Source organism: Pundamilia nyererei, unplaced genomic scaffold (assembly GCF_000239375.1).
Source record: "Pundamilia nyererei isolate P.nyererei 1_Seehausen unplaced genomic scaffold, PunNye1.0 scaffold00014, whole genome shotgun sequence".
NCBI classification, from domain to species: Eukaryota; Metazoa; Chordata; class Actinopteri; order Cichliformes; family Cichlidae; genus Pundamilia; species Pundamilia nyererei.
This window is the reverse complement of record NW_005187415.1, coordinates 5685830-5700502: the sequence shown is the minus strand read 5'-3', so window position 1 is coordinate 5700502 and position 14673 is coordinate 5685830. Positions and strand designations below refer to the sequence as shown.

Here is a 14673-nt window from a genome sequence, read left to right as displayed (position 1 = left end):
TTATATATATTTTATATATAAATATATTTTATATATAAAAGCTACAACTTAATTTAAGGGCTAAAAATCTAACATAAAAAAAATCCTGTAATAACTCAAGGCCTCTTATGAGTTATCTGCACCAGTCAGCTACCTATATTAAAAATTTGGAAATTCAGACACCAAAAGCCAATTTTCTACAGCTGGGATAACTCAGACATGGACCCATGTAGGTGCACTATCCAAACCTTAGGCTATTCTTCGTATACATGGGCCAGACTGTCACAGATGTTCCAGCAAATTGAGCAGTAACTGCACTGAATTGGGATGGGAAAGTGACCAACACATCTTCAGCTGTGCAGAACGCAGCACTTGACCAGACCGTAAGTGAATGTCCTGCCATGCCAACAAAAAGGATTCATGCCCTAAAAATGGAAAATCTCAACAGCTAGTTTTGACTTGTCACAAATACCTGAAACACTGGAGCACAGATAAGTTGTTGGGTTGTCAGGGCTTGGAGAAATATTACAGACTACACACAGAAACAGCGATGCCCTCCTCAGTCACTTCAGCATCCCTGAGGCGTACACCAAATGTGAGTTATACAGCAGCGCTGTGAGAAACAACACCATGCTGCAATTGTAAATGATGCACAGGCTGCAGGTATTCAGACATACACAAGGCAGTAGCAAAAGTCTTCTGCTTGATATTCATATCAGGCTGGAAAAAGTACAGCTTGAAATATGCAGATGCCACCAGAGTGACAGTTATGACACAGGTGTGCAACCCACACTGCACGGTGCCAGCCACTCACACCAAATGGAGTGTCAAGCACGAGATGGAAGCTTAAAAAGCCGCCCTTTGAAGCACAGCTCCCATCACAGAAATCTACAAGTTGAACAGTGTGGGGTTTTTTTAATAATTAACATCAGCTCAGAATTCTGAGCCGCTAATGATGGAGTAGCATGTGATTTCTTTCCTTTTAAATACAGAACACGTAGCATCCAGACGTCTTTGGAAACAAACAAAAAAAAAAGTATTTCTGCTTTCAGTTGTGCAATGATGCTCTTGAAGTGCATCATTGAATGATACATTGTCTCCACACATAAGGATAATTATATATAACCTGTTATGCAGAGATGGATGTAGCCATACAGATGTGTAAGAGAGCCAGAGCCAGAGATTTCTGGCTCTCTTCCACAGCATGTCTCTCATCCTGTCTTCCTTCTCTCACCCCCCCAACCAGTCACAGCAGATGGCTGCCCCTCCCTGAGCCTGGTTCAGGGAGGGGGTTCAAGGGAGTTTTTCCTTTCCACTGTCGCCAAAGTGCTTGCTCAAAGGGGGTCATATGATTGTTGGGTTTTTCCTCTGACTGTATTATTGTAGGGTCTACCCTACAATATAAAGTGCCTCGAGGTGACCGTTGTTATGATTTGGCACTATATAAATAAAGTTGAATTGAATTGAATGTGTAAAATCCCCCAAAAAACTACACTCTTAAAGGCAGGTTCCCGAGATCTGCAACATGCATTTGGTTGAGTTTACAGAGGTTGCACACTGAGTGAGAAGTGGGGTCATTTTCTCAAACTCCTGTACAGTTTGACTTCTTTTTTTCTTACCTCCTGCTGACAGAAATAATGCAGTTTTCAGGCACTTCTGCATTGGCTTCACTTTTCAAAACCTTCAGGCTTTGTCTGTTTTTTATATAATGTCTATAATTTTAACGGTCTCTCAGGTTATTGATTGACAGAGCCGGCGAATAACTTCAGTTAAATGGCTCTACCAGCTGAATATAATGGAGCGCATAGCAGCTAAAGAGATCTCCCAACATTCATTACATGTACTCTATCAGGTGAACACAACAGTGACTCAGAAGTGGTGCTAATTCTGGAGCTGCACCACCTTTGAGCATTTAACAAATGTGACTAACATTTCTTCTGCAGCAGGTAGATTCAGGTGGAACAACATGATATTATGACCAAATTATCCAGTCAACTTAATCACCCTTGTTTTAGTTAAGTGTTTCCTAAATGGGTTAAGGGCCACTAAAGAGCTAAAACCTGATGCTCCCAACAACAACACACAACACTAGTTCTCTGTAAGAGATTTCATGTAACGCTGCTGGTGAAATGTTGTACCATCAAATGCCTGTGGTAATGTAATTGTGTTGTGATCGAACTCTTCCGATATATTTTTCATTTCCTGGTGTTCAGTGCAGAAAAGCTTACAGGCACACAGAATGAGAGTCATTTCAAACTGCTGACACAAGCGCCTCAGCAGCGAGGCAGTCATTATGGCCCTTGCAAGCCTGAGCAACAGAGCAGTGAAAGAGCAGGTGGCTAATACTCAGTCTTGCAACCATACTGGGCAGCATTGCTCCCTGTCTCCTGACTGGGCCATCAGCTCAGCTCTGATCCTTGACTTGCCTATCGCTTGAGGCGATAACAATTTAAGCACCTTGCATCTTCGTCACAGCTGGAATGGGAATCCCATCTCTCCTCCAATTTAACTACTGGCCCCCCTGGAGGCCTTTTTCTACAGAGACCGCATTATGCTGCACACTCCTCTGCGCTGAAGGCATCTGTTATGGGCAAGGTGTGCATTTGGAGTGAAACTGGGCGATTTGTTAAACGAGACAGTATGCATTCGAATTGAGATAGATCCAGCAAATGAGATTATTCTCAAAGGAGCTCAGCGGCTTGGGGAATAGAAAGGAGACAATAAGAAAACAAAGAGGCACAGTGAAGGTGAAAGAGTAGGGGTGCAGATGAATAAACAAAACCAAGCAGGATAAAATTAAAAGGAAAAGGTTGGATCGTTTGAAGAAGGAGTGCAAACCCTTTTGAGATGAATACCTTGCGTTCTCCTGAACAGGTCAACTGTTCTGAACTGGATTGACTGCAAAGAGTGTGCTGCACCATTAACCTACTTGCGTTTGCTTTGGTCACCTGGAGATTAAAACAGTCGTAAGACGCCGACTTGTCTGCAAACACTCAGCATTTACTCTCCGAGATATAGTAAAACTTGAAAAAGTGTGATGCAAAGCAAAAATAGTTTGGAATGGATAATATGGCCTTAACTCTACTGAAAATTTGTGGACTACACTTAAAATGCAGCTCCATCCCAGGAAACCAACCAACTTAAATGAATTCTACTAATTCTGCCAAGAAGAGTTGTCAAATATCCGATCAGAATTATACCAGAAGCTTGTTGATTGCTACAAAAAGCATCTGGTTGAGGTTCAACATGTTAATGGACATTTAACCAGATATGACTGGGGATGTATGTACATATTTGAACCTGCATTGATTACAGAAAATGAAAAATAAACTTGTGCACCCAATTATTGTTTTTAAAGTCATTAAAGATGCATGCTGCACAATTCATCCACCGTGGAAAAACATTAAAAAAAAATTTGAATTTAGACATTTGATCACACCTGTATCTTTAATACAAGGTTTAAAACAGAAGCCAGGTGAGGCTGAAATGTTGTCACTGAATTTTCATTATGATGAGTAACATCCACTGAAGTTTAACCCACATATGTGGTAATCTTTCGCACACTTTTATGATACTCTGCTCACACTAATGTGCATACTCACACTTTCTATGAGCACTTCTATGTGAGACATTTGGATTTCATTTACTCCACGGTGATGCATTTATTATAAATATATCAAAACAGAGCAGAGGGTTAACGTTGAGACGGTCGACTTTCTCGTGAGGCTTTACTTTGCAATGCTCATATTGAAAGTGGAGGAGTTATTTTGGGGCAGTTAACACTTGATAAATGTATTTTTATGTAAATGTAAAGATGGGAAATGTTGATATAAAAATGGCACAGCAGTGAGTGGTTGCAGCACCTTTTCAGCACTGCAACATGTTTTCCACTAAACTAGCAGTTATGTTCAATTAGAAGATGATTTGCATAAACACTTTAAGGCCACATGTGCAGACAGAGTTGTGAAAAATATCAAATAAGATATCAAACAGCCTAAAAAATATTAGATTCAAACTGACCTCGCTAACATGGTTCCTGGGTTTTTTTTCCTTTTGATGAATTTTCATTCCTTTACTCATAGAGCTCTTACGGTTCCCTTGACACAAACAGCATATGCTGATAGATGTTTGCTTTTATCAGGAGCGACACACAGGACCACAGGAGCAGGCGGCTGTGCAGAAGCAGATGTTCAGATCATTTTTAGTCAAAACTTTATGCCCTATAGTTTTGATCCAAAAACAATCAAATTGCAACAACTTAGATGCTCCAAGTAGGTCAAACTCATTTTACATGCATACTTTTTGATCTTAAGTGGGACAGACCAGTGAAGCATGAAAAATGTGTCCAACTTGTGACGGTGGACACTTTCCACCCAAATCACATGCAAAAAACTTTATTTTACTGTTTCTACATTTTGCACAGGCTCACAGTGCTGGATATTTTTCCACATGGAAAGTTAATAAAGAATCAGTCAGGGAACCAATAAAGAATTAAACCGTATGACCAGAATCAATTGATGACAATAGCATTGGTGTCAGTATACTCTCATTAGTCTCTATCCTAAATCACCATCATTCAGTTCTGAGCTGAACTTAACAGGTTATTGAAGGTCTAAACTGGAAACCTGAAGGTCAGAACAACAAACTGTCGACAGAGTCAATAACTAATTGAATTCTCTGCTCAACTGCTCCAACAACATGGCCTGTGAAGCCCGTCACCTTGTGCAAAGTAGCTTTGATTTTCTTTTCCTCCTTGCTGATAAGTTCCAACAATTCCTCCAGAGACTTACCTCAGCCACACCGATCACTTTCTCTCTCTCTCTCCTTTTTTTTTTTTTTTTTTACAGCTATTGCTATTACTGCTCTGAATTTGCATCATGCAATTTCCCTTTCCTCCCTGGTTATGACTTTAATCTAAATCACATTTACTTTGATGCTCCCACTGCCAGCGTGTGAATTAATAAATCATACAGGCGGGTATAAACTAATTAGTATGCGGCGACACTGGTTTCTATTTTGATTCGGCTTCATTGTAAATGTATACTTCCATATTTAGATGTGTTCAGTGAGCCACAAGTCCGCACAGTCATAGTTTCTAGAAAAGGAAGTGCAGGTGCAGGATATTCTTCTTCTGTTAGTCATTAAAAAAAAGACTCAGTGATTCACATTCCAACTTTATGCAGTAATCCATACACAAAAACCCCTCCCACCACTCCAAACCACCACTAAGTACACACAGATTTGACAGGAAATCTCTTTGACGTCACAATTTTTGACACACACGCGCACACGCACACGCACACACACACACACACAGAGAGCCTGGACCAGAGCAGGTTTTGAAATCAGATAAATAAAACCTCAGATGAACTCCAGATGTGACATTACACTGTGTCATTGTTTAACACAAACTAAGCTAAAATGCAGTAGCAGTGTGTGAAACAGTAAGTACACTCTTACCGTTTCAATAGGAATTAAAAGGATAAGTAACAGCCAGGAGTTGGTAATCAAATGTGCTTGATTAAGGAATCATCAACAAGTATGAGCACCTCTATCAAAGCAGGAGTTTTGGCAGTTTACAGGCCTGGAGCATTCAGGTGTGCGTTAACACAAAGCCAAGGAGGAAAGGCATCAGCTGTGATCTCTTAGAAGTGATTGTTGCTCAGTCTGGGAAAGGTTATAAGGCCATTTCCCCCCAAAATTAAGTCCATCATTCCACGGTGAGAAAGATTATTCACAAGCAGAAAATATTCAAGACAACTGCCTATCTTTCCCAGAATTGATATCCCACCAAATCACCCCTAACGGTGAAGGCTAAGAGCTACATCTCAGATTCCTCAGTTAACATGTTAAATGTTTACGTTCATGACAGTCAAAATTAGAAAAAGGACTCAACACGGATGACTTGTTTGGAAGAGAAAGACTCTTCTCTCTAAAAAGAACATGGTAGCATGGCTTAGGTTTACAAAGTGGCATCTAAACAAACCACAAGACTTCTGGAACAATATCCTTTAGACCAGCGGTCCCCAACCTTTTTTGCGCCACTGACCGGTTTATGTCCAACAATATTTTCACAGACTGGCCTTTAAGGTGTCGTGGATAAATACAACAAAATAAAACCAGTATCGGTACCAAAAAGAAAAAGAAGATTTATTCATAACACACGGGAAAAGACCTAGGGAAAGAGAGTTAACGATAAAAAAAAAATTATGCTAAAAACCGATCAGAACCATGAAAACCATAAATTTCACACCCGAGCCTCAACTCTTCCGACCCGGTACCAAACGACTCACAGACCGGTACCGGTCCATGGCCCGCGGGATGTGAGGACCGCTGCTATATACAGAAGAGATGTCCACGTTTGGAGAACGAGACACTAACAACTCATACCCACTGTCAAGCATGGTGGATGATGGCTGATAATTTGGGTGTGTTTTGCAGCCACAGGACCTGGGCACCTTGCAGTTATTGAGTTGACCATGAATGCCAAAGTATTCAAGGGTCTAATGTGAGGCCATCTGGGCAACAGCACAGCAACAAATCTACAACAGCATAGCTAAGAAGGAATCAAGGTGTTGCAATGCCCAGATCTGAGACTTATTGAAATGGACCTTAAGAGATTCGTGCATTAGTCACTGTTGTAAAGAAGAGTGAAGCAAAATTCCACCACAATGATGTGAGCGACTGATAAAGTGAATCAGGAAACAATTACTTCAAGTTAGTGCTAAACCTGCTTCCACAAGCTACTGAATGACGGTGTGTACTTAGTTCTTCCACACACTCGTCATGCGTTTATTCCATCCATCCATCTTCTTCCGCTTATCCGGGGCTGGGGCTGGGGTCGCGGGGGCAGAGCCTAAGCACAGAAGCCCAGACCTCCATCTTCTCAGCCACCTCCTCCAGCTTGTCCGGGGGAACATGAAGGCATTCCCAGTCCAGCCAAGAGATATAATCTCTCCAGCGTGTCCTCGGTCTGCATTTATTTATTTGTAAGGATGTCCCGGTATGTAAAACCTTAGAACTGAAAAACTGTGTCTGTATACTGTTAGAGTTGTGGCTGATCACATTAACACGCGATTTTCTACTGTTGGCTCAGAGAAATCCAAAATATGGTTTCTTTCTTTTTTTTTATGCATTCTTGGCAAATTGATTTAGCGTTTAACTACCATGGAATTTATTTATTTGACCTGTTTTATGACTAAACACTGAAATAACTGTGCTTTTCTTTAGATCTATTTCTGATGCTACATATAATATGCTTTCTACTTATTGTTAGAGTTTCTAATGTTTTTTTTTATTTTTTTATCTTAAACAGTTGCATTACTGGAGCTTGCTGTGTTTGCATTCATGTATATTTTCCTTCAACGAGCAGAAAAACACGTTGCATAAGAGACAGAATAAACAGATATAAACAACACAATGATCTGAAGGGAGATCGAACCACGAAGACAGAACATGCTCGATATAGGAGATGTTACACTCATGCTAGTCATAATCTCAGGAAATGCTTGAAAAGATTGAAAACGACTGCTGTGGGAAGGAAAGGCTGCAGCTATCAGTACAAATCCTTGCTGTCAGACAACTTCTGCCACAGCCATTTGGTTTCAGACATGAAAAATATTGTGTTGTCTGGGCTGTGAACCGTTGAGCTAAACTTAGTTATGACTCCAGTCTACCTCCCCTGAAGTTTCATTCTCAGGATGCCAGAGGAAGGCAGAGTTAGGGAGGGGACGCAGCACGAGAAGTCCAGGCTTCTTATTTATATTTCCTCAAACATGGATAGCAGCTCATGAGAGGGATCAGCACAAAAATTAAGCTAAAAGCTCCTTTAATAAGCCGTGGATGAGCATTGAAGGAACAGACTGAGAAATGTTAACTAAAAGCTTTTCATTTCACACAGACTTAAAGGTGGAATTTAAATCCAATATACAAACCTAATAGTTAATCTCCAAAAGTTGATTCTGTTTATCTGGACGTAGCGTTTTGTGGGAGAAACGTTTCGTCACTCATCCAAGTGACTTCTTCAGTCTGGATAATAGTTAATAGTTAATAGTTCATTTCCTGCCTTGGTCAGCTCTGTGCCATCTCAGCCTCTTGCTAAATTACAGTTTAATAGACTCAATGCCAATCTTGTTGCTGTGTGTACCCTCAAACATCTGATTAAACCGACACATTTGCTTTGAAAAATCAAAACTCGATCTTTTTTTTTTTTTTTTTTTTTAAACACGACTGTCAGTCAAAAATCGAATTACTAATGGAGACATGGCACTCAGTAGATGAGACTTATAGCAGTTCAAAAAACAGACGATGCCAATTTTTTTTATACACAACAAGGAGGTTGTGGAAGCTGGAGGGGATCCACTGAAAAACAACAAGTGGTGCACAAACAAAAGAGCACGCTGTAATGTGCATGCGTGAGTCCACATGGCCAGCAGCATGACTGGATGCAAACAATCCCTCACCATGGTGACGCAGCTCAGGCTTTGTCCCGACCTTACACAGCTGACCGGAGTGATTGGAGGGTACGGTCTGGGAAAGTAGACCACACAATCGGCAACAATTAAGAAGCAGTCCGTGCTTTCCTGTCACTTCCTCTTTGTTTCCTATGAATGTGGGCTGCGAGAAAACATGGAGGTGTGCTCTGCAGTGGGGGTTCTTGTTGGAGATGTAGTGGAGTTTTGCTGGAACACCTCAGAGTTGGCCTTATGGTGGATATTGTCTAGTTTTAGCTGGAGTGGTCATGCCAAACAGATAAACTCTATCCTCTATGTTAAGAGGTCAATGGCCTGCATACAATTTAAAAACTTACTCCTAATAAAAATGTCCAGGCTCTATGAGCTTGCTAAAATCACTGGATAAAAGAAATCTTCTGCTGAGAGTTTTTACTTCACAATTGTGTAAGCTGCCTAAAATGATCCACAATGACTCCCAAACTAGTTGTGAGACTACAATAGTAGCTCACAGACACATAGCTTTAGCTCAGATTTTAGCTGTGTTAGTTAGCTCATTCAAAGCTCAACGTCAGAAGGTTACTAATGTTCAGATGATCAACCCTCTGGCACCTAAAACTTCCCTACTAATATCTTGCCACAGTTGTAAAGACTAAAGCCTGCAGCTGTCATACAGTGACCCACATTTGCATCCAATTTAGCAATTTAGAATGAACAATTAAGCTAATGTGCATGTCTTTGGATTGTTGGAGAAAACCCACGCAATCACAGGTAGAACATGCAAACTTCATGCAAGAAATGTACCAGCCAACCATATTCAAACCCAAGATCTTCTCGCTTTGAACAACAGGAAGGCTAAAATGCTAACGTCAGCAGGTAATCCAAATATAAACCCTAAATGAAATTACATTTTGACCTCTGTGCTCACACAAGATGTCACTGTTCTTGATGGAACATCCTGGAGGTTCACAGGCCCTTCAATACAGCAATAAACTCATGACTCTGCTTTTAAGTTGGCACACAGCCTTCATATTATACACCAATTTCCCACTCCCCCTGCCTGTTTCTCTTTACTTATATACTAATATAATGTAATGCTTTTAAGAGTCCATGAGAACACAGCGGTCCTCCTAAAACTGATGATGCATATTGCAATCTATAAATGAAACCTCCACCTTCTAGCCTCCTGTGCAGCTTAATGCTGCACAGGAGGCTTGATGTGGAGATTACCTCCACATCAATTTTGTCAGCTGAAGACAGTGAGATGGCTGCATATTCAGCAAAAGCTTGCATAAGCTGAGTGAAAAGCTTGAGAACAGCTTTGCAATCAGATACTATCAATCATCTATTGTGTCATAAACAGTGTAAGAGTTCCCTGTTATTAAGCAAGTGGTATTCACACAAATGCAACATGCAGTCCTTTGTGGGTAACAATTTAAAGGCATCTGCAGGTTTTTGTCACAACTGCTGGTGTCATGGGTAACAAAGCAGTGTACTCACATTCACACTTCAGCTGTATCACTGGATGTTATTATTTTTTACTGTTACAGGAAAAAAAAAATCACTATGTTGAAGCAGAGTGACCAAAGTGCCCTCTTGCAGTTTCAAAAGTTAAAACTAATCAGCTTGCTGAAGACAATAAGCCTTTAACCCGGTAAGACCTGCAGCTTAACTGACCGCAAGGTGCTGGGAGGGGGAGTCTGCTGAAAGATAAACTGGACTGGATTTACACTGCAAAGTCTGTTACGAGTCTTCCCACTTGGGTAGCATGGTTCTGACATCTCAGGCAAATGCAGACACAGTGTGAATGAATATCAATAATGCAAAAATATTGGTGCTTAGCTGGCATGGGAACTTGTGTGAACGGGGAGATTTTTTTTTGGTCAGGATCTCTTTGTCTTATGATGGTAAACTGAATCCGTGGACAAAATTGTAGCTTTTAAGTAGATGTGGGCAGATTGATCCAAATATTGAAAGTATCCATACCAATGCTGGTATTGGTATTGGATCTATACTGTTTACATTGCAGGTCTTCAAAAAAGAAAAGAAAAAACTGTTTCAAAATACATGAAAAGCTGAAAGGTGTGTTTTGTTAACTAAGTATAGTGGAAAGTAAAAGTCACAGTCATTTAGTAATCATTAAAATGTATTCATTTTGTAAACTGATGATGATTGATCTTATAAATCACGAACCACTACTCTTCCCTATATAAGCTGCCTTTATAGGCTAAAAGTATTGTATCAGTATAAATACTCTGTATCTGATCATACCAAAAGTTGCAATATGGCACTACTTTTTAGAAATAATGACAGGAATTTTTAAAAAATAATAATAATTACTGACACACTGAAAAAGGCTCAAGATTCACTGATAATGAAGATATCTGTAACAGTTTCTCAAAAGGTTTAACCGTTACCAATATATCAGGAAACAACAGTTTAGTAGCAGAGTATACTTCTCAGAGCAAAGTATTCCTACTACAAACAGTTTACCCTTGCGTCCGCCACACGTGTGCTTCAAGGACTTCTTCCTGTGTGCTGTAGCTGCATGACTCAGTTGAAGGAACTTGATTAAAAAAACCACTGCTGAGTGCACGCTTACAGCCCAACTCTATAAATTGCATTGCAGGGCTCAGCAGACAGATCCCACTCACGCACTGACCACTAACTCACTTCCTGGATGGCTCATGGATCTGGTATTTTGTGTCAGGAACACTGACCGAGGATGTGGGTTAGATTTCTTTGAAAGGGAGGACGAGAAGGGCGTGAATAAATCTGTCAAATAAAGTTACGCAACTGCAGTTGATCGGTCATTTTAGTCTCTCTTCTGCGTTTGTCCTCCTCACAGGGTTTAACACAAAACTGCCAACAGTGAACTTATTAGCCCATAACAGTCTACAAGCTTGTCTAAAGGACAGCAGCTTTTAAATGTTGGCGTGACTGACGCATTCACTGCGTTCAATCCAGTGCAACAAACACGACAACATACCTCTTTCCAGCCGCAGCTCACTGTGTCTTAGACGATTAAGAACTCTCTTGTTCTGTAGCCACCGAATATATCTCTGGGATAAAATCCAGTACTTTCTTCGTCATGGTATGCGGGCCACTTGAGGGAGATCCCTGTTTATTCTGTGCCGATCGGCGCCTGCATCACAGTTAACGGTGTGCGCGCATCCCCGCCTCTTCTAGAAACCGAGTGGATGTAAACACGAGTCCGTCCAGTCATCGGACATCCTACAAGGGGGCTTGTAGGCTTGCTATCAGTGAAGGAGACCTCACGTGTAAATCACGATCGGAACAGAACTAGGACACCGCAAGGCATGACGGACCGGTTAAAGCTGCACCGCACTGGCGACGCAAATGGACCGAGACCCGCGCAGTTACACGGAGGGTTCTGATGGAAATAACAGGCTTTGCACGTGTTTATAGTGCTGAACAAACCCTTAGCGTTACACATCTGCAGCATATGTTTACATGAAGCCCCGTATTTGCATGACAGCAGCTTGTAAAGCCCAAAACAGACTAAAAATGCCTTAATCAAAATAAAAAGTGGAGTGACTTTACTAAATGGCATTGTAGAAGGTAAAGAAAAAAATAAATAATAACATAAAATGACACTGAAATATATTTAACAATACACTGAAGAGCAACATGTGCTAGTACAACTATGTAGTTTTAATCCTTGGTCCCCTCCAGCAGTACTTGAAGACTTAAAACAGTCTGCTTTTAATGCCTGCGTGCCTGCCTGTGATAAAAAAAACAAAACTGATTGTCTTACATTGAAATGTAATGTAGGCTTTCCTGCAGAGCAGAGATCAAGATCGAGAACCAGGTTTTAGTGCACTTATTAAATTCAATTCTATTGGACAAGCACAAGGTACAGTTTTTTGTGTAGGTTTGGTTAATGTATGCCTATACATATTGACCTTGAACACTGACCTTGATATACCAGGTGCACTGCTCCTGCTTTAGTTGGAACAATTTTCAGAGGCTCAAATGTTCAAGATTAAAAACCACTAAACCAGTACGGCTGTTATGTTTAGCTCCCCATGCAAGTCTTGCCTTTGCTTATCTTTGACGTATAATTGATCTCCACCGTGCCAAAACAACAACCTGCATGTCAGCTCAGGGAAGAAGCTGGAGTCACAGCAAGACTAGTAAGTAAGGTGTGTGAAGGTCAAAGGTTGTGTTTGTGTACGCCAAATAAAGTAGGTGGGTGCACAATGGCATGAACTACAGTTCAGACCTTATCTGCCAACACTTTTCCTTCAAGAGCAGAACTCTGTATTGCATACATTAGCCTGGGTGACAGATTTATGGTGCACAATGAGCGTTAGAAAATAAGCAGAATGCTCCCAGCCTTTTGGCTTGGACACTGTGGGCAATTCCACTGAAAACAGTCGTTTGGTCTGTGGTTTGGAGATCCGGCTCTCATGACCAGTAAAAATCCTCAGTATGAAGTTCACATCAGCTTGACACTGAAGTCTGTACAAGTTTGACATCCTTTCCTTTCAAATACTTGAATGGGAGTTTGGCCATATTTAAATCATGTACAATTTTGCTTCTTTTAAGCAGAACTCCTGATAAAACAAACAGCTTTTTAAATCTCAAACTCTGCACATGCACATTGAATGTTAGGTGTGTGCAAAAATGCACGTGCAGGGGGCTTAACAAAAATGTTTGAGTATCTTAAGAAGAATCAACCTCCTTAATGTATCGTTCCCATAATTGTATTAATGTTCTAAACATAACTGATTTGAAGTACGTCACTACTGAAATTAACTTATTAAATTTAAAAAAGAAACATAATTTCAAAGCACATATTTAAAGTATACTTTTATTTAATTGCCAAATAAATGATTGACTTATATATTTTAATCAGTTTAGAGGCTGTCCCACATTGTCAGATGATCTGGAATGACTATCTCAAATATCATGTTGCAAATGTCACACATGTATGTAAAAGTAGAAAGGAGGCAGAGCCTACAGGCCCCTCTTCTGTGGGGCCAGCTTCCAGTTTGTCAAAAAAGACACGTTTTAGGCACGATGGTAAAGGCAGAGAGGGTGTCTGTCTCCCCAGTCCAAAGCATATAGTTTGGGATATGCTCCCCCTCCCTCAGCCGGTTTCTGCTGGAGCTTGCTTCCTATTAACAGGGAGTTTTTCCCTTCCCACATGTCGCCAAAGCACTCGCTCATAGGTGGTGGTGATGGTGATTAGGGACAGGTGTAATATGACTGTTGGGGCTGTCTCTGTTTTCTGTGGATAATTGTATGGCTGTACTTTACAACAGAAAGCACCTTCAGGCAACTGTTGTTGTGATTTGCCTCTTTATACACAACACAAGCGCCAGTCTTTCGGCTCACAATGCACAAACTACAGGCGCAACATTAGAGACGAAGTTCTGGTTGCTCATGACCCATGACTCCTTTACTCAAGTGTGCTGTGCGTGGCTGTGGAGGCGCTCTGTAAGCTGTGGAACGGGAAAAAAAATCCAGTGAAAAGTCCCACATTTATGCATCCCTTCTCAGTTTTCAGTGGGCCAGACTGGAATCTGTGATGGGCCTGTTCTGGCCCCTGGGTCTGATGTTTGACTCTCTGGTCTAACTTGTCATGAATGCGGCAGAGTTCGTTACACTGCCTTCCCACTGTTGTCAGAAGAACGTCAACTCTCTGCATTTTTTTTTTTGTTGTTGTTTTTGTTGTTATGTTTTTGTTTCCTTTGCCTTCTCTTTGCAAACTGTGTGTCTAAGTGTGTGTAAGTGTGTGAGAGAGAGATCAGTGGTTACAATAGGTATTCCCTCACAGGTCACCGTGGCTTTGGAATTACGGCAGACTGGGGCACATTGAAGTAGAACGTGGCAGACAGCTAACAAGAGGACTGAGCTTTCAGATTGGTTGTTGGTGATTTTAGTCAAAGGAAGGCAAATACAGTCAGAGCTCAGGAAAACATGGCCATGCTGATTCCGATACTTTGGGAGGTCATTTCAGTCCATGCAATCCCATATTCACCTGCAAGGGGAGGAAAGCCCGTAAGGCGCACGGATGGGATAGGGTTGGGTCTCGCGGGCTCCCCCTGTATTTGTGTGTGTGTGTGTGTGTGTGTGTGTGTGTGTGTGTGTCTATATAGTGAGACAGAAGAACCAATCCAATTCACAGGGTAGACATCCAGCAGACGGCTTAAATGACTTTGTAGCAACACGGAGGCGAGCCCTGGTACCACTGGAAACCCCTGCACATGCAAAC

The 14673-nt window shown here is 41.2% G+C and overlaps 1 protein-coding gene across 2 annotated transcripts in view; it reads right to left on the bottom strand.

The window, feature by feature from the left end:
* Positions 1-11797, bottom strand: part of rassf8b (Ras association domain family member 8b) — a 21743-nt gene extending 9946 nt beyond the window's left edge. The window contains exon 1 of one of the 2 annotated variants that reach the window (XM_005725285.2): positions 11419-11797. The gene's annotated coding sequence lies outside the window, so the exon portion shown is untranslated. Of the gene's footprint in view, positions 1-10922; positions 10969-11418 lie in introns of those variants that run through there. The other variant, XM_005725286.1, reaches the window with a different exon arrangement.
* Positions 11798-14673: the final 2876 nt, after the last annotated feature.